Consider the following 24,834-nt stretch of genomic DNA (forward strand, 5'->3'; position numbering starts at 1 on the left):
TAAGGTAGGTACTATCATCATCACCATTGATTAGAGGACAGGGAGGCTCAGAGAGTTTAGGTAACTCACGCACGATTATATCCAGGGTCAGGATTTGAACCCAGGTCAGCCTGACACCATGATTCCCAGTTCTCTTTGTATTGTAAGTACTTAGAAACAAATATACAGTGACTCAAGAAGAGCACAGAGAGAATAAAAGGTTGTGCAAGGTCTCCAGGAAGTCTTCCCAACGGGGTAGCACCTGAGTTGAAGAATGGGTGAGGCTTGGCCAAATGAAAAAGGTAAAGGAAAATGTTCCACACATGGGCAAGAGCACAGGCCAGAGCCCGGCATGGCACATAAAGGCAAGTCAAGAATTGCTGAAACATCTGAATTAAGCACAAAGGGACACTTCCCTCCGGGAATGTGCAGTCCAGGACATGGAAATATGTCAAATGACTTGGCATTTGAGGGGAACTGGGTAAGAATTTTTATCCAAGAACAAAGAGTGTTCAGCTTGTATATCTCACCTCCTCCTCACAGCGGCTCCAAGAAGCAGTTAAACAAGGAGGCCCTTGGCTGGGAGAAGCAGAGAGATCTGGCCTCAGAGACCAGGGTCCTGCTTCCCAGAGCTCATGTCATTTAATATCTCTCTTAATCTCTCTCTCTCTCTAATATTTTTAGTTATAGATGAACACAATACCTTTATTTTATTTTTATGTGGTGCTGAGGATTGAACCCAGTGCCTCACACGTACTAGGTAAGCGCTCTACCACTGAACTACAACCTCAGATCATTACTGTCTCTCTTAATTGGGGTTTCCCCTTTCTACAAAGGGGTCATTAACATCTACTTCCAGCACTGTAAGTTACTGTCCCTTACAGTATTTTGAAAACAATGGAGTTTTATTATAGTTTGCTTTCTTTTGCAAATGTGAATATTGAGGTTCAGAGACATCAGTAATTTTCCTATGAAAATACTCAACACATGCTTGATCTGAAATTTTATCTCAAATCTGGTGGATTTCTCTGCTTCTCTGTTGCTTCCACCCTCCAATCTTAGTGTAGCTCTCTGAAGCCCAAAATAATAAGCCTACTCCTCGGTCCGCAATGCCCCTTTGAATGGATAAAGATTACAGCTGTGTCCCCAAATCTCCTCTTCCCAACCAAACACTCCTAGATTTTCACCCGATAGGATTTCCCAACCTCCAGTAAGGCTCAATGCTCTTGAAGAAGAAACAAGAGAGAACAAACAATATAAGAATCTCCCTGATGCCCTGATCACAGCTAAAACATCCCCAGCTGCAGGGCATAGAGCACCAGCAGCTGCTACTGCCCAAAGAGACAGCAGTCACAGCCCGATTGCCTTCTTCAGCCACACACTGTCACAGCCAAGCTGGACACCAGCTTTGAAACCCAAGGGACCTGTCTCCACTCAAACCTTGTCTCCCTCCTGCCCCAGATGGCCCTTATTTGAGCTGGATCCATTTTCTTGGCCACCTTGCTGAATGCCGTGCACACTCATTCCGGAAAATGCTGACCTCTGCTCCAAGCCGCCTTGTCGGCAGTTTCCCAGACATAGCTCAACTGTTTATTTATTTATTTTTGTGTTAGCAAAGAGGAGAAAATCACATCGGCCCTAAAATGAATACTAATGAAATGCCTTCGTTAGCTTCCTTTGTGATAAGAATGAAAAATCGGATTTCCACAGAATTGCAAGCCATATATTTCTTTTCCCCAACCTTTTTTTTTTTTTTTTTGCCCTTTCCTTTGATAGGAAGATTAGAGACAGCCAAGAAGAAAAGTAAAGTCATTTCATAAAAAATATCTGCATTTTTAAGGGCGCCTTTGTTGCAGAAGGACGTGGTGGTGCAATTTCTCCAAACCCACTTTTCTCAGCCTGTAAAGCAAATGTACCTATTTGTCCTCTGCTGCAACAATGCCAGCTGCATTCAATCAACTGAGAAGCTGCAAGCCATAAACCTTCTTCCCTAGCTAAGGGGGGGTGGGGTGGGGGAGGAAGCAAGCAAGAAAGGAGGCATGCCATAAAAATTCATCAGAATAATGTAGGGATGAGACGCGCTCCGATCGCCGGCAAGCAATCAACCAATCACTCATCCCGTGGCATTTACAGCACGTCTCATTCCCCTGTTCCTTAAGGACAATTGATTTTTCCTGATTCCATTAGCATAACGGCGTGGAAAATGTCTGCAGTGCAATATTTCTGGAAAGTTCCAACAAGTAGGCTGGGCACTGGAGTGTGACCATCTCCATAAAGCTTCCTCAGGCTCTGCGGCAGACACCACCACAGCCGCTGCAAAAAGCCCAGAGAGAATGGCGCAGTCTCCAAAACTTGGGGACCAAGGGCACCTCAGGGGTGTCAAAGCAGGTATTTGGCACCACTATGAAACCTCTGGTCTGCTTGTCCCTGAACACAGAAGCACTTCTTCCTGCAAGTCCAGGTACCATGGGGGTAGTAAGGAGTAAGCAAAGCACATCCAGCCCCAAAGGGACCAGGTCACTGACGTGAGTCCTTTTGCAGCCTTCTAAAGCTCCTGGACTTCAGAGCTGAGAAAAGAATACTTAATGTGATTATTCCTTCATGTGTGAACAAGGAGGCTGAAGGGGTGGGAGCCCAGAAGCCATTATTCTGCTCCTCTGTCAGCTGGGGATCCAGTGCATTCTCCATCAAAACAACAAAAGCATGAGGAGGGAATGTGAAGTATTTGGAGCCTCAGGAACTTGGGTTCCAATTCTGACTCTTCCTTTTATGATTACTTGTGGATGTGGGCCTCAGTTAATTAATCTCTCTCAACCTTGGTTTCTCTTTATGAAAACTTGGGACAGACTGACTTTCTAGGTTGTTGAGAGAATTAAATGAGAAAAGTGAGAAGCACCTAGCATGGTGCTAATGCATACGGAATGTTCAACAAATTGAATTCTCCTCCTTCCTTCTTCCTCTGCATTTCATTTTCCTCCTGTCCACCAGCAACACAACTCCCTCACAATGTCAGCTTCAGCTGGTCAAGATAGTGAAACTTGGCTGTGCCAAAAGAAAACATGTAAAACCCAGAATATTTCCATCTGTTCTTGCAAGCAAGATTAAAATTAAAACCTAACTATGTCTTTTAGGATGTGCTTGGGGAGACTCCTTCTTTTTATTCAGTCTCCTGAGTCATTCCCTGTCTCTTCTCTCACCCCCACCCATTCTCACATTGCACCAGAGGGATCTTTCTGAAAAGCACACCTAACCTTGTCATGTCCTTGCTTAAAACCCTCAGTGGCTCCTCATTGCCATCTGCTCTATTCAAGATTCATCACAGGCTAGGCCTCCTCTAGGAAACCTTTCACCCTCACTCTGCTTTATGATTCCACTGCCCCTGGGCACATCTTGCACTCTGTGTTCATGTCTTTTCCATCCTAGAGTGTGGGCTCCATAAGGGAAGTTTGCCAGTTCTGTTTTCTCAGGACCTCTCATAGTACATGACACTTAGTAGATGTCCAGTTGACATTTGTTGAGAAAACCAACTTACAAAAGCAGTGCTGATCTCATCGGCTAAAACACTAGGCTTACCTCAGTGTTTATCAAAGATTGTGTGGGTGCTGGCCATGGTCCTGAATCTTAAAAGACTGCAGGAGAAGAAATCTTGATTGTTCTGAAAACAGACTCATTCATTCAGATAACCTGCAAGTAACCAGACTTTGCAGAGTAGAGGAAGGTGTGGGTTCTAAGGGCTTCAGTTCCAGTCCTGGCTCTCTTGTGAATATTCTTCTCAAGGTACAGCATCTTTCTGGATTTCTATTTTTCTCCTTTGTCAAATAGGAACAAAGCCTGACCCTCCTATGTCACAATATTGTTCTAAGTATTATAAAAGATGATATCTGTGGATCTCTTTGTAACCTTTCTCAAAGCACCTGCCATAAAAGACCTCAAAGTTTCCTTCCAGCCCTTTCAGTGCTCACTGATCAAGAGATACATACATTGGTCACTTCTACTTCCTCGCCCCACTTGCTCCTCAGTCCACTCCCACATGGCTTCTGGACTCATCACTCTGACAAAACAACTCTCCATAATGATCTCTTGCTGTCAAACTCATTTTTCAATCCTCATTATACTTGCTCCCTAGGACTATGTTTCTTGCTTTCAAGCACTTATCTCAGATTGTAATTATATAATCCTTTATGTGACTGTTTTATTAACATCTGCTCTACAAATAGACTGCAAACTCCATGAAGTTAGGAACTATATCTGGTTTTACTTACCAACATACTCCCAGGTCCTGACACAATGATCACAAGAAGCAACCTCTCTTGTAACCTGGCTAAAAGGGAGGCAATATGCCAGAGCAGGCCTGGCCATGTCCAGTATTGACTGAGACACCACTGGAAGACCTGGAACCTCTGTGTAATTTCCAGGTCAAACCCTCACCAATGCCAGAGTTTCTATCTGATGGGACTTGGAGCTCTAGGAAGGCCTCTGCCTCTTGAGAAATATGGAGAGTATGATGAGGACTGGCATGGTGACCAGCATCATTAGCACAAAGTCATAGAGAGGTGACCATTATGGGATGAGTTCTGGGGAACCACTGAACCCAGTTGACTTGTGTAAAGAACAAAAATTAAGGCTTGAGAAGAAATATGATATAAGATCTAACAGCAAATTAACATTATCCATGGTCCAAAGAGAGCAAAAATTAGGAAGCATGATCTCTTAGATCCCCAAGGCTCACTGCTCTGGGGCAGCATGACCCCTAAGCTACCCTCTACCATAGTGTATGTCTCTCTTGGTTGTCATTATCTCTTCTCATGTCTGCCTGACCCTGGAGGGCAGAGATGGTCTCTGATTAATCTTTATATTATTCCCAGGGCATAACATAATACATATTAGGACTCAATCAACATTTTTTGACCAGACAATATATGCTTGGGAGATTTGGAGAGTGAACATCAAGGATGGGAAGACTGACTGGGAATGAGCTCAGAACTCCATATAGCATCAGAACTCTACTCATCCTCAAGGTCCCAGAAGGAGGAGTCATTAATATCTGACCTGGATATCCCCAAGATCCAGCATTGGAGTCCATGGAGAAGTCCCTGAAACAGATCCACTACTGAATTCCAGCTGAATTTCTAGCCTGTTCATTCACAAAGGCAGAGCCATTCCATAACTCTCTGAGAATGAAAGAACCTAGAGTTGATGATAATCCCTCATAGGTAACACAAAATATAGAATATTATGTGCATTTGAAATCAAACCAACAGGTTTTTTTCATACATTTCATAAGGATGCAGAGACAGGAATATTAGTCTGGATTAGTCATGATTCTGCAGAGAAACAGAACCATTAGAAGGTAGTGAGAGAGATGCAGATGGAGATAGAGATGTTAGAGTGAGGGGCTAAGAATGTCTTGTGTGAAGCCAAAAATTCCCATGATATGCTATAGGGAATTTGGAGAACCAGGGAAGCCAGTGGTGTAATTCAGAATTTGAAGATCTGAGGAGCAGAACTATGATGTCCACAGGGAGGAGAAAATGGATGTCCCACTCAAAAAGAGATAGTGAATTTTCCCTTCCTTCTCCTTTTTGTTTATCCATGCCCTCAACAGATCAGACCTGCTTTTTTCAGTCTACTGGTTCAAATGCTAATCTCACAGACACACCCAGAAATAATGTTTTACCAGCAATAAAAGTACCTCAATCCCATTCAAGTTTACACATAAAATTAACAACCACACAGGGACTTTGCATTCAAGTCTCAAGTAAGAATCTCAGCTCCTTCACTTCCCGTGGAGGATTTATATGGATTGGAGTCTGCAGTGTGGACTTATGTGAATATAAATGATATTCATTCTGCCTCAAAGAGCTTACAATCTAGTAATGGAAAAAAATGTCTACAAGAATTATAGTATCAGGAAGAATTATTAAGAGCCCCCCAAAAAAATGGTAGGAGAAGGTACACAGCCAACTGAGAGAAAAGCATTAGAGAGAAAAGAGATTCTCATCTGAGCCCTGACTGGTGGGTGAGATTTAAATGGCAAAGAAAGGACAGCCACAAGAATGGGATCCTAAATGGAATGGGTTATGTACTCCATGTATGTGTTATATGTCAAAATACACTCTACTGTCACATATATTTACAAATTTAAAACTTGTAAAAAAAATAAAATAATAATTAATAATAATAATAATGGAAGAGCATTCCTGGTGGAGAAAGGAGGAAGGCAAGGAGCCTGTTCCTGGAAAGGGAAGTTAGCCTGTTCAACTGGAGGCTTAGGGTATTCATAGGATAAATGGGACCTGAGGCTATGAGAGTGAGTGGGGCCAAGATACAGAGACTTGAATGCCACTGTAACACTCAGAGAGGGTCGATAATTAGTCCAAGAACACAAAATCAGTGGAGATATCTGGGATGGGACTCTAGGTTTCTTTCCCCTTACCTCTCTCTCCCCATCCTCAACATGAGTAATGACACAGTAATCAACAGGGTCAGGGGACTGTCCCATTATAAAAGCCCATGAAAAAGAAAAAAAAAAAAAACAGAACTAGTGTGGCTAGAGGGGAGGGGCTCAAAGACTCTTGCTGACAAATTTAAAAAGTGAACTATAGTATAAAAGCAAGGAAATTCATTCTGCCCCACCTCTCTACAAGTGGCATATTCTTTTTTTAAAAAATATTTATTTTTTTTTTTTTTAGTTCTCGGCGAACACAACATCTTTGTTTGTATGTGGTGCTGAGGATCGAACCCGGGCCGCACACATGCCAGGCGAACACGCTACCGCTTGAGCCACATCCCCAGCCCCAAGTGGCATATTCTACTGCCCATCAAAACCATTCTTAGAATAACTCACTTTTATGAATGGATATCAACCTTTGTCACGGACACATCATGTTAATACATTTAATATATCAATTAAGTATCCCCATGGAATTTTTTTCTTCAGAAATAATTATCTTTTCTAAGAGTTTACATGGAAAATGCAAAAGTAAAGTTCAGGACAGCTCACAAATTCTAAATCATCACAAACTGTGAATGTTAGAGGTGAGAAGCTGAGATTGGAACCAGGTTCGTTAATTGAAATATTAAGCAACTTTAGACTATTCTATCAGAATGTCTTAGCATACCCCAGCTTCTAATAAATCTGAGCCTGAGCTCAGCCAGATCCATGTCCAAGGACCCACTCAGACACTGTAAAACCCTGAGACCTTCACTCCACCTTTCTGGACCCATCTTACAGGCCAAGAATAAAATAAAACAAATAATGAATTTAGGGTTCATCAAGTATCTCACAGTCTAAAGGGGGAAAAGAGCAAAACAAAACAGGTGAAAGAAGATTCTGTAGCTCTTCAGGGAGGTGTACAGACCAGGGGTTTATAGTTATTGGGGGCTGACAAACATGAAGCCACCTTTTCCTCCCTGATTGGCACTATTTTCAGCCTTTTAAAATTTATTTATTTATTTTAATTAGGTATATGTGATAGTAGGCTTAGCCTTTTATATGTCATGCTTAATCTTATGAGATAGGTTATTATGTCTTCATTTAACACAAAAGACTAAAGCTAAGAGAGGTTAGAACTTGCCTCAAGTCACATGGCGAAAGAAAATCAGATTCAGATTCAAAGCAGCCCTCTTTAAGGGGAGCCTATGTGATCCAGTTCTAGGCTTGAATCCCAGTGGGTATCACCATGGAAATCTAATCTGCACAGCCACCTTGGAATTCTGGGAGAGCTGAGGTCTTCCCACAGTGAGGCTTTCTACATTGGAATTTGAAGAACCTTGGGAGAAATGGTGAAGGAAACTTTGGGATTGGTGTAGAAGAGGAAATGAAGACTCTCCACCCAGGATGGTGGGAAAAGGCAGAAGGTAGCTTTGTTCGGGCTACAAGAGAGTTGAAATACCAGGGTCTTTGGAGGGGAAAAAGAAGCCCAGGTTTCCCAAGATTGAATGGGAAACTTCTATTTAGGAATTCAAAAGCAGTGAGGGTGAGTTGTAGTGCTGGTTCCAAACCAGAGCTTTCAACTACTCCTGTGTCCCACCAGGATGGTTGGTGAGATTCTAGTTGTGGAGGAGAATGGGAGTATAGCCTGAGCATTCCCATCTGTGGACTGGCTGGACCTGAGGGAAGCAGCTGATGGCAGAATCTGATGCTCATCCTCTTAGGAAGGCACACACCTGATCAAGGAAGTACAGTACCCAACTTTTCTGAACACTTCCAAACCCTGCTTAGCCTTCATTGGCTCAGAAAAGCTTTTTATGCCCTCTTCCCTAGGTTTGATTAAGTCCTATGTCTGGCTTTCAGTTATAACATCTTCTTTACCACATAACTGCTGGTGGTGTACAGATTTTTCTCCTTGTCCAGAGTGAGAAATTCCCTGGAGCACAGACCTACATCTGAGACATCTCTTGAGTCCCCAGGGTCTAGCACAGAGTCCTGCTTTAGTGTAAGCTCAGGGATTATTTGCCCAACTGGATATCAAGGTTGTGAGCATCCAAAAAGAGAGCTTCAGGGGCATGGAAGAGCAGGAGTTGTGTGTGTGTGTGTATGTGTGTGTGTGTGTGTGTGTGTGTGTTCATCAGCAATAACTGGTGTTTGTTAATAAAGCCCAACTAATCAAAACCATCCTCAAGTTTGTGAATATCTTTGGAGACTTCCAGAAAAATTCAGGTTGGGATGGTTCAGTGGGCAGAAATTTCCTCACGGCCCTCAGAGGGAACTTTCCTAAGTTCACATCATGGCCTTCCTGTTCTCATCCTTTGCCAAGCACAGTTTGCTCACATCTCTGGGCCTTTGCAGATACTGTTTCCTCTGCCAGAAATTCCCTCCCCATCTCCCATCCCCACCGCACCTGCATAATCAGTCTAAACATAGGATCTGATACACATTAGGAACTGGCTTGGTTTTGATTTCCCCAAAAGCAGATTCTAAAACAAAGATTCAAGTGCAGACAGTGATTTGGAAAATGATCCTAGTTAACACTGGAAGATATGAGAAAGTAAGAACGGGAGGGGAAGGCACCAACAAACTTATATATTTTAAGCAAGTTACTGCTATCAGTAACTAGAGCCTAATTCTGAAAGCCAGTCTAGAATCCTGCCTCAGATTTGTCCTACCCAAGGGGAGAATGGGAAAGGGTATCTCTCCTCTGGCTGAAAGTTGCTCCAGGAAATGAGATGGGGTATTAACACCCTAGTGCCTCTGGCCTGCCCCTCGTCCTCAGAAGTAGTAAATGCAGTGGATGGGAACTGGGAGTATCTGTTTTAAACACATATATTTTCCTGAATGAATAACACACAAACAACCCTACAGTGATCATAATTACCAATTGGTAATCATAATTACCAATACTTATTGCCCACTATGTGTCAGACAGTCTAAGTACTTTGTGTCTACTAATTTTGTCGTCTTCCTAATAACTTTAAGTTATTAGGATGTTAAAGTTAATAACTTTAAGTTATTAGGATGCTAATTTTGCAGAGAAGCAAACAGAAGTACAGAGCACTAAGTAACTTGCCCAAGGTCACATAGCTATTAATTGACAGCACTGTGAAGCTTGACAGTCAACTTTGTGGGGGCCTCACTCTACCTGCACAACCTAGAGTTGCTCCACCTTGGAGCTCTGCGGCTACTATTCCATGGGCATGTAGTTGGACAAGTCATAATTTTCTGAGCCTTAGTTTCCTGCTATTTAAATGGATACCACATCACTTGACTCCTGCACACAGCACAGCTGATATATATGGGGACTGGGCCAGACCTTGATTTCCATCTAGACAAGGAACTCCAGGACCTCCCCCAGTTCTGACACTCTGCAATTGACTTCCTGAAGTATCCTGGGACTACCTCACTCAGGTGCAACCCACATGAGCCCCATTTGTCTGTTCCATGAAGCAAAAGTGTCCCCAGAGACCTATAGAGATAGACACCTGTCTTCTTATCTTCTGTCCCTTCCACCAAGTTCAAGATCCTTACACACTGGCTACAGGAAGCTCCAACCCAGAGCCCTCGCTGGGAGCCAGGTTCAAATCCCAGCTCTACCACCACCAGCCATGCAGCCCTTGGTAAGCCATTTTATTCATTCGAGTCTCACTTTCTTCATCTATAAAATGGTGGTCACAAGCCCTATTCCAAAGGGTTTGGTGAGATTGTGGGAAATGCTCAGCACATAGTAGGTGCTCAAGGACAGGCAATTTCACATTTTTTAGTATGAAAAAGAACACTGATCTATTTCTATTCAGTTTTGAAAAAAAAAAAAAACAACTTAACGTTCACTTTAATTCTAAGCCCTGGAGGCCTTTAGCGGGGCTGACAACTTCGTCTGGAGGATGGTAAATATTTGTCTATTTCAGAAGCAGCATTTATCTTCTAAGGCGCTCGTGCCAGTCCCCGTGCTGACAAGCAACTTGTTTATTTATTACCCTAATAACGAATAGATTGTCAGGCCCAGAGGCTCCGCATACAATGACATAAAGATGGGCCTTCTTCAAGTTCCCTCCTTTCCAGGTCCCAGCCAGCTCTGAGGGGCCTGGGCAGTGGGAGGGAGGTGGGCAAGCAGGACCCTGGTGCCTTCTGCATCCTGCCATGCTTTATTCTACTTGTTCTAGCCAAGTCTCCCTTTTCAAGCCCATACGTCTTTCTTGCCTTGGGACAACCCTGGGCTGAAGAGAACAACCACATATGACATTGTCCTCAGAAGATTCAATGTAGAGAGGGAGAGATGATGATGACAAAATAATAACAATTACAATAATAGTAATTACACTGCGCTAGTTACTTTACATATATTAACTCATTAAATCCTATTAACCAGTAGGTAATATTACTAACTCCATGTTACTGGTGAGGAAACTGAGGCACAGAAAGATTAAGGGGCTTGCCTAAGGCCACCTCTGTAAAACTCATTGAACTACAGAGCCAGAGAAGACTAAAAGCTCTGAAATAGTTATACCATACTTATTTTTTTGGTAATAGTCACATGTCTTCCTAGGGAGACTCCTACGTGCCAGGCATAGACCTGCCCAGAGTCTTTGGACTTGCTGTTTCCCCTTTCCCCAGATATCCACCTCTCTTGCCTCCTTCAAATCTTCATTCAAACGTCACCTTTCCAGAGGGACCTCCCATATTTATAATTGTGGCTCCACCTGGCCCTCCCTCCACCCCTACTCTGCTTTGCTCATTTAGTTTCCAAAGCACTTATCCCCATTTGTCATGCTACATATTTGACTTTGGGTCATTGGCCACCTCCCTCCACTCAAATGTGCTTCCACGGGGTGGGTTTTTTACGGCCTTGTTCTCTGCTACATTCACAGCATGAAGAAATGGACCCAGTATATGGAAGGTGCTAGGTTTGTTGAGTGAAGAAATTATACCTTATATTTAACCAGAGCATCTCTGCAGCTCCCCACCCCCGAAATACGGGCCTCCCCTGGAGTCCAGTCACTGCATTGGTCTTCTTCCTGGAGTTATTATATATAAGGCACTTAAAATATGGTAGGGGGCTAGGGTTGTGGCTCAGTGGTAGAGCGCTCACCTAGCACGTGCAAGGCCCTGGGTTCGATCCTCAGCACCACATAAAAATAGATATTTAAAATAAAAGTATTTTTTTAAAAAAACATGGTAGGCTCTGGTTAAGTGTTGGTTATGGTTGTTGTTGTCCACTGGTTTGGGCAGGGCAAGAACAGCAAGGAGACAGCAATGGTTTGGTATTGCCTTCTGGGAGGGTAGTGGCTCATAGGGGTAACCCTGGGGCCAGGTGGGTCTCCTCTGTGCAGACCTTCAGGACTCAGCCAGCCACCCTTCCACTCTCTAAGGTGTTCTTCCTGACCCTGAGCCTTCTGACCCCCACTTCTGTTGTCACCCTGTATTGTCATCATCTTTACATACTCACTTTCTGATCTAGGCTGTAACCTCAAGAGGGACAAGGGCCACGCTCATGCAGCTCTGCACCTTGCCTGGTGCCAGGAAGCCAGTGTATGCTCCAAAGCTGAGTGGAGCTACCACTTCTTACCCAACCTAGAGCCTGAGGTCTAAAGCCTCCAGGGCCTGCCTCTGGGTGAGGCCAGGGACAGATACACTTTACCACCTTCTCAGACCTGGGCATCTTATAAGGAAGGTTTCTGTTGTTTCCCAGGCAGCAAGTCCTCCAAAATCACTAGGACTGTTTTTGAACTGAAAGTCAAGATCTGGGAGGAAACTGGGCCATTTGCCAGGCAGAAAAGAAGCAGGGAACAAGCCCTGGTCCCTGTGAAATGATTTTTTTGGATAAAATTAGAAATTTACCAATATATTTGACCAAGAGAGACCCCTGCTGTTTTCACCATGGACCCTGCTAGGCCATGCAAGGGCCAAGGATCTTAAAGAAGAAGACAAGACAGCTATCTGGCTGCCAATTTAAAAAATATTTCAGGATTTTGACCACCAACAAGGTTCTGTTGGAGCAACCCAACTATTGTCCTAGATACAGGAATGAAGGAGTCCCAGGCCCTTGACCTCCAGGAGTTTACTGCCCAGTGTGGAACTGAGGGGCCAGGCAGAGAGGCAAGCAAATAATGATTACCCAAAGAGGTAAGTGCTATAAAAGAACTGCACAAAAGCATTCTGTGAGACAAGTCAAGGAGTGCCTAGGCTTGGATGAGTCTGAGGCTGTGGAGGAAGGTGATGTGCGTTGGTTATGTCTTGGTAGTCTGACCAAGTAGATGAGGAGGAAACAGCCCTGCAGACAGTGAGAGCTGCAGGGGCAAAGACTAGAAACTGGGTGAGTATGTGGCATGGGGAGGGAATGCAGAAGATGACAGAGGAGGGGTAGACAGGGCTCAAACTATGAAGGTTGAGATTCATATGTCCAGCCAAGGGGTAGGGAGTTTTATTCAGTTGGCAGAGAAAAAAAACATTCAAAAGGGTTTTTCAATAGTTGACAGGGCTGGATTTGGCAAGAAAACTGATTCTGACTTCAGTGTGCCAGATGGGAGGCAGGGAGGCCAGCAGAGACTGCTGCAGGGTCCCAGTTGGTGAGAATAAAGGTTGGGCCAGGACGTAGAGTGGCTGGTGAGACAAAGTAGGAAAAGTGGGGGTGTGAGTGGGCAGCACCTCTTGGAGGAACATCAGTCACATTAGGCCAGACTCGGCCAACAGGAACAGCTCAGCTTCTGGGTTGAGGGAGACGCAGAGGCATCTGAGAGCCAAGGGAATCTTGATAGATGAGGAGTTTGGTCCTCCTGTATTCAGTCATGCCTGGGGGCAACCAACAGGGGATGATTACTAGCTGGGTCCCTATGGCACAGCCACATGCAGGGCTATCTATCAGAGTGGCCCTTTGCAATTCCCAGACCTTGAAAAAGACAGGGGAAAGTAACTCCAGTTCCCTGACAAAGGAGTTGTCATTTACCTTTCAATAAATGGCTTCAGGGATCAGCCTTTCTCAGGGACCCTGGGTTGTCATTCAGCCCATCAGAGAAGAGCTTCAAAGCATGCGGTCCATTTGAGGCCACAGTTTGAGGCTGAGCCATGGAAAGAACTATGAGCCAGGATCCCTACCACTGCCCCTAATTGGCTATGTGATCTTGGAAAATCCAATCCTGGTCCTGTAGCCTGAGTTTCCTCATCTTTGAGAGGAGAACCATTCTGAACCTCACCTGAGGATGATACCTCTGCCCCACACCCATCTCCTGCACTCTGGAAGGAAACCATCCCCCTCAACTGGCACAAAAATAAGAGTCACTACTTATTAAGCACCTACTGTGTGCCAGACTTGGTGAAGGATACTCTATAAAAACACACATGCACAAACACAATACAGAACTATTATAACTATCTTAGAAAGAAAAAAAAATGAGACTCAAAGCAATTCAGTCTTATTAAAGACCACACAGGGTGTAAAGGACAAAGTTGGGTTCATTGGATGCCAACAAGTACAAATTTTCTACAAAATCATGCAGGTTCCCAGGTATAAGAATTTGAATGGGACTCAGAGGAACTCAGTATTCCTCATCACGTTCAGCAAGCTGGAGGGTCTTCCAATCCCTCACCCCCATGGCTTGCCTCTCTCTCTGAAATGTACACAAACCACCCAAAGCAGTACGCTAAACATCTGCCCTCTAATCCTTCTTTAAAACAAGTCTTTATACTTCCCAGTAGAAAATGAAAATGGATTATGGTGCCATCTCTTTATTGTCCTTAGAGTTTAATGGTTAAGACTGTCATTCTACTATCTGTGTGACCTCAGACAGGTTGCTTCACCTCTCTGAGATTTGATCTCTTCATATATAAAGCAAGGACAATGACAATCATATCCTCCTTTCTGATTTGTAGTTACTCCACATGGAGCATTTAGCTCCAAACCAAACCCATCCATGGTCCTGCTCAGTCATAACAATGTCCATAAAGCACAGATTCCGGAGCCAGAATGGCTGTACTCCAGTTCTGGCTCCATCACTGGGTGATCTTGGGCAAGATATTTAACTTCTCTGTGTCTCCATTTTCTCATCTGTAAATAGTATCTTTATAGAATGTATCTTATAATGGTTATGAAGATTAAATAGAAAATTCCAAGCAGATCACCAACACTGAGTAGGTGTCACTTATTATAGGTAAACCTCACAATCTCCTGTAAGATACACTCAAAAAAATCCTTTATAGAAACATTGACCCTTGCAAGTTTCTCAATTTCTGAGCCTCAATTACTTAGCCTCAGTTTCTTCATCTGTGAAATGGGGGTTCGTAGTATATTTAGGAGAAGACTAAGTAGGCAGTTAGCCTAGGATTTGAAATTAGGTCTGATTGACTACAGAGCCAAACTTCTTAACCACTGGCCTATCCTAGGTAGACAATGCCCTCCAGGGCCCATCTCTGCTCATTGGCCCCATCCCTGGACCTCCAGCCAATAAGGGAGGACAGTTGAACAAGGGGCAATAATTCAAATGCTAGTGTGAAATTTTGGGTCTGGTGGCTCAGCCTTTCTTTCCAGGCTTAGTCCCATCCTCAACTCCTGAGACCCAGGCAGCTGCTGCCAGATCTAGCACTGGTACAGCATGAAAAACACTGAGAAGGAAATAGAGAAAAACAGCTCCCTGGTACAGAGGAGGGAGCTCGTCACCCATTCCCCCTCTACCCTGTGCCCATATTCTCAGGAGGAAGCTGGAGATTGAACCCCTGTTTCTCCTCCAAGGTCACCTTCACAACAATTCCACCAGGGCTCCGGCTGGCAGCACCCGCCAACGCCAGGCCGTGATGGATTACTGCTCGCTCTGGCTACTGTTCACTGCACAATCCAATCTAGGAGACACACATATTTCTCAATTCAGGGACTTCTTTTATTTTATGAAAAATCAGCCGGCTGCTCAGGCGTGAGTGGCTGAGCTTGGCAAGCACTGTGGATTTTGTGAGCCTTCTCCTGCCCTGTCGCCTTCCCAAACCTCCCTTCCCTCTACCCTAGTCCCATGCTGAGCCTTGAGGAATGGAGGAGCCTAGGTTTAGAAGGCAGTTAGTCCTGGGGGTAGCCCCAGGTTAGCATCTGCATTGCCCTCCAAAGGCCTAGGTGTGGAAGGCTTGGTTTCCACCTTGGTACAATGGGGAGGATTAGAACTGTTAAGAGATGGGAACTGGTTGGGGGGAGGTTTTAGGTGATTTCAGAGATGCCCTTGAAGAGGACTGTGGGACCCTGGTCTCTTCCTCTCTCTCCTTTATGTCACAGCTGGGAGGTAAACAGCTTTGCTCCACCATGCCCTGAGTGTTGCTGCTCTCATCACCTGAGGCCTATAAGTAGTGGGTCTGCCTGACCACCTCCAAAGCTGCAAGCCAAAATAAACCTTTCCTGTCTGTTAGTTGATCTCAGGTATTTGTTACAGTAACAGAAAGCTGACTAACAGAACTCCCAACTCTATCACCTATTCTCTGAAGATTTTTGCACAAGTCATTTAACTTCCCTGACCCTTGCATGAATTGATGACAATACTCTCTACACTCCAGCATTATTTTTTTTTAAAAAATCATTTTAAAAAATCATGAGCAAGTCATGGGTGTGGAGCTCCTGATGCTACAAATAGCTCACTGAAAACCAGTATTCATAGGAATGTATTCAGTTTCCTCTTATCCATCCCCATTATTCTCTCTGTCCTCTGCTCACCCTCCCTCTCTCCCTTCTCTCTTTTTTTGCTTCACTGTAGGTCATGTCAGTCTCAAAACTTCCAGAGCCACCATGATAGGCCTCTTGAACTAAGCTTGTTCTTTCTTTTCTGCCTTATCTGAACAACCATGGTCTATCCTGTGCTGTCATCAGGACATAATCCTTATGATTCAGATCAAGGATTCTGAGACTGTGTCACTGACTTTTGAAAAGGCCAATTCCACCCTTAAGAACTCTTATGGCTAACCCTCTAAATTCTAGCAAACCATTGTTCCCTGTTCTTCGCCTGCTCTTTATACCTAGCTTTTCTGATTTGAATGGGATACCTCCACCAGCTCAAAGAGGAAAAAAAAAGTATTCTCTTGCGGGAAATGACCAAGACATTATATTTATGAAGGTGGATAAAAGCAAAATAGCAGTCTGATCTGGTCTATAAGCCCTAGTCCCCAATAGTTTCAAGGATCATTTAAGTCATCTTGAATAATGAATATTTTAATGCGAAGGAAATCAGGGAGATGGGTTTGATACAAAATCAAAGATGAATTAGTACAGTAAGAGCAAATGAAAATTGAGCACAGCCATATAAGGTCCCCTTTGCTGATGAGGGTTAAAGACATTAGTCCTTGAAATAAGGGAGAAGAGCCATACCCTGAGTACCACACCAGGAGCCAGAAAATAGCCAGAAGTTCCAGGTGCCTGAATGGCCTGTTGCTGCATCAACACCAAAACACAGCTTCTTTCCAAACATCCTTAATTTCTCTACCTTCCCCACTCAGACATGCCGCCATTCTCTGAGCCCTCTAGAGCACCTATTAGATTCAGCCTCTTCTCTCCAATCCTACTGCCTCTCTCTTATTCCAGTTCCCATAATCTCTCCCCTGGGCCACTGCACCAGCCTCTTCCCTAATCTTTTACCCCACTCCTCCACCCAATCATCTCTGAACAGCAATGGAGTGCTGGTTCCAAAATGCCAAAGTGACTGTGCCCCTCCCCTCCTTGAAGTCCGCCATGGCCTGCCATTGTTCTCAAGTCGATCTGACTTCTTCTTAAAAGGTTGGGCAATAAATATTTTAGGCTCTCTTGGCCATAAACTCTACCCAAACCACTCAATTGCCATTGTAGCAAAAGCAGATACAGACATCAAGAAAACAAATGGGTGTAGCTGTTTTTCAATAAAATTCAACTTACAAAAATAGTCAGTGAGCCAGATTTGGCCAGCAAGTCATCATTTGCCAACTTTGGTAATTTAAACCAACCCATCGTGCCCTGAGTGACTCGGCCCCATCGCACACCAGGCAGTGCTTTATGCTTTACAGTCAAGCCACCCAGTATGACTCAGTTTTTCCAAACAGACTGTGTTTTTTCAGCCCCCATCAAACTTCTGATCATGCTGTTCCTCATATTCATGATTTCACCTCTCTAGTTCTTACTCATCTTAGAACACTCAGCTCTGTCTTTGAAAGGAAACTTGGCAATGTCCATCAAAATTTGGAACATATACCTTCTGTTTGATTCAGCAGTTCAACTTCTAGGAATTTGTCCCACTGACAAATTCACCTACAAGTGTTCAAAAAAGTACCTATATTTGTTGCAGCGTTGTTTAAAGTGTTAAGAAAAACAATCAGAGATGTCCTAAATGTTCATCAAGAAGAGATTAAATTATGGTACACACATCATTGATATTAAAAATACTATATATTAAATATAATACAGCTAGTAAAAATAATGGAAAGAGGGATGAGGGTGTAGTTTAATGGTAGAGCACCTGACTGGTATGTATAAGGCCCTGGGTTTAGTCACCCAGCACCACACACACACAAAAAAAAAAGTAAATGAAAAAATAATAATGAAATAAGTTCAACTATTCTGATTGTAAATTATTTTCAAGATGATTAAGAAAACAAGATGCAAAAAGATTGGGCATGACAAAATCTCATTTGCATAAAAAATGGCTCATACATAAATGCTTGATGTGCATAGAACATCTGGAAAGATAAATAAGAAACATAACAACAGTTACCTGTGGGGAAGAGAACCACAACTGAAGCACAGGATCAGGGACGCCACATACGATTGTCAAGCTTGTGTACTGTGTAAACACACCCAGAGCCACATGCTTAAGCCACATTGTCAATGCTATCCCTGTGGATGTACAATATAGCAGCAGCCCTGGTGTTGGAGGAGGAAAACTTTTCATTGCCTACTTATTTGAATTTTTATAATTCTGAAGCCTGAAGCTTGAGAGTCAGCCCTGGATTTGAAGACTGCACTAAAGCTATTTGTCTGCCTGCCAGGTTGTGAATCTTTCAGGGCAAAAAAGCCTGCCTTACTCACGGCACAGTGTGAATCATGCCATCAGGGAGAAGTGTAAAAGATACAAAGAGAGCACAGATTAGCCTGAGTTGGAGCTGGATCTTGGCAGACACTAAAGCAGGGAAGGGCACTTGAGCCAAAGGGAACAGAAAATGTTAGGACATGGATGTCATTGGCATAGACACTCAGGGGATGTTCAGAGCAATATAAAGAAGCAGACTGAATACAAACAGGTAGGTACTAGACTCAACAGTCACTGGACCCTACTGTGTGCCAGAAAGCATGTGAAACAATTCACATCTTCCAAACAAGTCAAGAGGTATTGAGGCCAGCCATTCAGAAGGACAAGTAACAAACAACATTCTGTGATTCCACTGCTCTCAGGCAGGGAAAGAAGATGAGAACAAGCTCAGATTCCCTTAATATAAAGCAAAATGTCATTGGCATCCTGGGGTCAGAGGTAAGAGACTGCTCCTAACATGGCTATAAGAGAAGGCTTCATGAGGAAGATGGCATATGACATGGTGTGTGGAGGATGAGGACAAGTTTATCAGGAGAGGTAGATCAGAGTGGGGCAGGAGTTGGCCCTGTCTTGAGCAAAGGAGGGGAAATAAGACAGCCCAGAATGTTCAGAAAGCTGAAGCACAGAACAACACGGGGAAAAGCGGTAGATGGTGCGGGGAAGGTTGGTTGGCTAAATGGGGAGGGTTTTGAACATGAGGCCAAGGATGCTGGCCTGTTTCCACACCATTGGTAGAGTCTGGGTTTCCAGCTGACATTCTCGGAAGCCGAGGGTCATTATCCAGGACATTAAGTGGCTAATGGGCCCATCTCAGTGCCCTGTGCAGCCTGGAGCACAAATGTTTTCCAAATGCTGTTTTTATCTCTTGGCAACTGTGAGGCCCAGCCCTCCCAGCTACGAGCCCTGTACTTGTTGTGCTTCACTCTCCTCTCTGCTGCCCGTGGCCTAAAGCCCTGAGAACCCTCCTCATCATCACCATCCTTTTCCAGCCCCGGCTCAGTCCTTCCCTAGAAACAAAGCCAGACCCACACCTGCTCTCGCTGACCTCATTTCTTCCCCACTAATTGATCAGAGTGCAGTAATAGCAGGCTGCAGGAAGACTGGTCCCCGATGGGCCCAAGGCTCAGGAGACAGTCTCAATTATTAATCCTGCACCAGCTGCTGGAGCCAACAGGCCTCCTGGGTGCCCAGAGGGGCAGTCTGGTCCTGGGTAGGGTGATGTTAGAGTTGAGAGTGTAGCTGAATAAGACCCCAGCAGCTCTTAGGCCACATCTGGAACCATGGAGCAGCAGAATCTGGTGCCTGCCATGACTGAGAGGGGAGACCTCCTGACCACCCTTAGCAATGCTGAGGAAGGCCCTGAGGACAGACAGCCTTCCCCTACCTTCTGCCCACCTGTGGCAGATACCCCTTTCCTATTGCGTCGCCTTTCCAAACATGTCCCCTGGACAGAACCAGAGAGAGAGTTTTTTTATCTCTCTTCAATAGGTCTAAGCCTTGCACCTCCCAAGTTTTCTCTCCATGGTTCAATTACTTTCCCCAGGGTTCATATCCAGGTCTTCCCAGGAAGCTAGAGGTGGGAACACAAATACAGCCTCAGCTATATTCAACCACTATGGCTAAGCTAACACAAGCCTCACCTCCTCCATGAAGATTTCCCTGACTGCTCTGTCCTTCTAGGCTCACTTCTCTGCTGAGTCTCATTTATTCTGAGCTACTCCACGGAGTGCACAGAATCGCAGGCTGGTTGTCAACATTCATTCATGGCTGTGAGCAGATGTCATGTTCATAAAAACTTGTCAAGGGCAGGGCTCGGTGTTCTCCTTCATGATCAAAAAGAAAAGGCATGGAACTGGGAGACACAAGAGCAAGTTTTAAGCCTGGCCTCTGCCACTGGCAAGCTGTGTGACTCCAAAGGAGTGGCTTAACCCTTAAAAGCCTCAGATTTTCAACCTGCAAAGTAGGGAAGATAACAATACCAGCCTCTGTAGTGCACACTGTAAAGGGACAGGGGGGGGCTGTGCTGCCTGCACTTCTTAACCAGGAAGTTTACTATCCCCACTGGGTCCACTCTCCCACCCTACCTCAAACACTATGTGCTCACAGAATAGCCTTTCCCTTATAAGTTAAAAAATTATAGGGCTGGGGTGTAGCTCAGTGGGACGTAGCTCAGTGTAGCTTTCCTAGCTATAAGCAAGGCCCTGGGTTGCATTTCCAGGGCCACAATAATAATAATAATAGATACGTACATATATATGTGTAATGATATGTAACAATGTATTTATCATTGATTTATTGCACCCTCCAGACTGATAATAGGGACACCATACTCACCGTAAGGGCATTTTTTAACCAGGGTGTGTTCCATGTTCAACCAAGGGATACACAGTACCCATACTTCTTAAAATGAATGCCTGGTTGAGCACAGTGGCCCACATTGTACTCACAGCTACTCAGGAGGCAGAAGCAGTAGTAGGATCACAAGTTTGAAGCCAGTCTCAGCAACTTAGTGAGACCCTTTCTCAAAATAAAATAAAAAGGGGATGTAGCTCGTGGTAGAGCATTTGCCTAGCACATGTGAGGCCCTGTGTTCAATCCCCAGCACCATGAAAACAACAACAACAATAAAAATAAAAGCTCTTGGTAGAGAGGCTGGCATCTTCATTACCTTTTAGAACTTTTTTTTAGGGTTTGCAAGAGGAGGCCAAGGGATGTGGAGCCACCCATGAGAAGCATAGGTCCTGGAACCAACAATCGGACATTATTTCAAATTCTACCTCTTCTTTGAAGCTGTCAGCTTTCCTCCAAGCTTAGGGTTCCTATTATGGGCATAATCCTCCCTCAAATGGTTATTATAAAGGACTTAAAAACAGCATACTACAGTGATGCAGCCACACCAATGTTCATAGCAGCACAATTCACAATAACCAAACTGAGGAACCAACCTAGATGCCCTTCAGTAGATGAATGGATAAAGAAACTGTGGTATGTATACATAATGGAATATTATTCAGCAATAAAAGAGAATAAAATTATGGCATTTGCAGGAAAATGGATGGAGTTAAGAGAATATCATGCTAAGTGAAGTAAGCCAATCCCAAAAAACCAAAGGCTGAATGTCTTCTCTGAAAAGTGGAGGCTAATCCAAGATGGGGGGAGGGGCATGGGATGAGGGGGAGGAAATTTGGATGGGGCAAAGGAGAGCTGGGAGCGGATATGGGGGTAGGAAAGATGGTGAAATAAGACAGATATCATTACCTAGGTACATGTATGATCACATGAATGGTGTGACCCTACTTTGGATACAACCAAAGAGTTCAAAAGTTGTGCTCCATTTGTGTACAATGAATTGAAGAACATTCTGTTGTAATGTATAACTGATTAGAACAAATAAATAATTTTTTTTTAAAAAAAGAACAGCAACACTCTCTGTGGCCTGCCTGATTCATAGTGGGTACTCAATAAACAGTACCTATGTCTTTGTTTGCTTTTTGTTTTTGTATTGGTTTTTGCTTTTGTTTTGGTCAGCTTTCTTGAGGATAATTTATGTACCACAAAATTCACCAGTTTTAACTAAATCAGTGAATTTTACAAACATATATATTCATGTAATCACCATGGTGATGATGATATAGAATAATTCCATCACCCTAAAGATTTCCCTCTTACCCTTTATCAATGCCCTCTCCCTGCTCATGGGCCCTAGTAGCTACTGATCTGACTTCTGTCTTTACAGTTTTCCTTTTCTAGAATTTCATATGAAAAGAATAACCCATTCTGGAGTCTTTGGTGTCTTGTTCTTTCACCTGATGTAATATACTTGAGATTCATCCAGGCAACTAAATGTATCAGTAGTTCATTCCTTTCTATGGATCAGTAGTGTTTTATCACAAGGGCATGCCACAAATTCATGTATCCTTTCATCAGTTTGATGGACATTTAGGTTGTTTCTGTGTGTTGGCTATTATGAATAGGCTGCTATAAACATTAGATATAAAAGTTATGTCTATTATTGATTATGAAATTCCAGAAAATCAGAGCTGGACAGATTCTTGGAGATCATCAGATCTGTCATCTTCATCCTGAAGATAAAAGAAATGAGCTCAGATGGGAAAGCTCATGTTGGTTCCTTGCTCCTTAAAGTGCAATCTATGAATCATCTATAGCGATGGCACCCAGAAGAAATACAGAAATACAGCCCCACTCCATTTTTAGTGAACCACAATCTTAATTTTAGCTAGATCCTCAGGTGCTTCCTAGGCATGTTCAAGTTTGAGAAGCACTGGTCCAGCAGGCAGGAGATGAATAAGGGACTAAGTACTAAACCACCTGACTTCCAGAAGAGAGCTTCAGGCCAGAACTGCTCTCCCCACAGCACAGTGACTGGCAGTGGGGCTAGTGGGCAATTAAGGCCCACAGCTTCAGGCTCTGGAAAGCCCCTCCCATCTGAGAGGGATCCGGCTGGCTTTGCTAAGAGCAGAGCTGCAGCCGCCTCCATGGCCTCTGGGGACATAGGCCTCTCAGTGTCTGGGTCAGCTTGGATCCCAGAGGTTCTGGGATCCTTAATTGAAAATCGTAATTATTTATTTAGATGACAATGCTGTTAGCATGCAGAATTAATGACAGACATGTGGTTTAGATTGAGGAAGGAAGAAAGGAAGAGCCACACATTCCTGGATGAGGCTTTCAGAGCCCAGAAGTGCTCATTAAACTCATCTCCCACAGATACTCCTTTGCCAAATTTTATCTATTTAATGGATACATGTGAGCATAAGCACACTTTCCCTTAAAGTTTAAATAGCAGCTATGAATTGTTTTCCATCTTAACAAATTATGAACTAGTCCACTGCCACTCTTATTAATGAATAATAATTTTAGAATTATGAGTTTATGAATGAAAACAATATTGCTAGTCATGTAATTTTCTTTTACTACGGGATTGATTGTTGCAGTGTATTTCTCAACTTGGAAACACACAACAACATGCTTCACCCTAAGATGGGCCACTCAACCAGAGACAGTATCACTTTAAGGTATTATAGTTCTTCAAACATTCACTGAACGTCTACAATGTTCTGCTGAAACAAGGGGGTAGAGAGGCATGGATGAGTCCCTGCTCTCTGGAAGTTTATTGGCTAATGGGGGAGGGGGACAAGATGAAGCTTAGACACAAATACCTATACAAGGCAGCTGGCCACAAACAGCAAGTGGTACCAAGTGTCAGTGCTTCTGCAGCTCAGAGAATAGAATCCCTATGGCTGCACGGAGTTAGGCCTTAAAAGAAAGAAAAGGGAGAATGCACCAGAAAAGGAGAACAGCTTGAACAGAAGTGTGGAGGTGGGAAATATACATGCTGCAAGCAGTTCTTGTTTGGTTTGAGCAGGAGAGGACAAAGGCATGAGAGAGACAATCCAGAGACTGAGTTGGGGGCCAGCACCCAGAGAGGCTAAGAAGGTTGGACTTTTCCTTTAAAACCACAGGGGTCGGTAAAGAGATTTAGCAGGACCCAGTGTGGTCAGACTTGTAACTTAATCTTAAGGAAATTGCAGAACCATAACATATTAAACACAGGAAGAAGCAATCTGTGCGCTGAGTGTTGCTCATGCATCACGATCGCCTGGCTGCTTGTTAGAAGCATAGATGCCTGAGCACCACTCTCGTCTGATAAATCAAAGTCTCTGGGGTAAGGCCTGAGAATCTGCTTTCATTTAAGAGGCTGATTTTAGCCTTGTTTGAGAACATTAATTTTAAAATTCATGTTTTCCACAAGGGGAAACTGAAGCTTGAAATGACAAATGAATTTTCAAAAGGTCATACAACCAGTAAGTGGCAGGGCCAAAATGGCTGACTCCAAAAACCATTCCAGGGCTTCCCCCTCACCAGACTGGTTGAGGGTGTATGTTATTCTTAAAATGCTTATATTATCTAGACACTTGCCCTGTGGACATATCTAATAGGACAATAGTAGGAAATCGTCTGGTACTTTCTGTTTACCTTTCTTCATAAGTTGCCCTCCAACATCCTACTTAAGCCACTCAACACACACCAGCTGAGGATAATTGGGATCAACTTTCTTCTCGTTTACATTTATAGAACATTAATGTCCCTGAGTGTCTGCTGGATCCAAGTGACAGTTGTCATAAGAGCAGATTATGAGTAGAGATCATCTCATGTCACAGAACACAAAGACGTCATTAAGGTCAAATTTCACAAATTTTGAAAATTCTCCTTGGTCTGCCTTGCCCTCTAGACCCAGACCCATAACTCATTCTCACAACTAAGCTGGGGGTAAAGGGAACATGGAATAATTCATCTTGATGCAAGTGGACCTTCTTTAAAGAAAATGAAGACCCAAAATACAGAATCAGGAATCTAATGGAATAATATGCAACCCTTAGCACAGTA

Source organism: Marmota flaviventris, chromosome 10, assembly GCF_047511675.1.
Source record: "Marmota flaviventris isolate mMarFla1 chromosome 10, mMarFla1.hap1, whole genome shotgun sequence".
Classification (NCBI taxonomy): domain Eukaryota; kingdom Metazoa; phylum Chordata; class Mammalia; order Rodentia; family Sciuridae; genus Marmota; species Marmota flaviventris.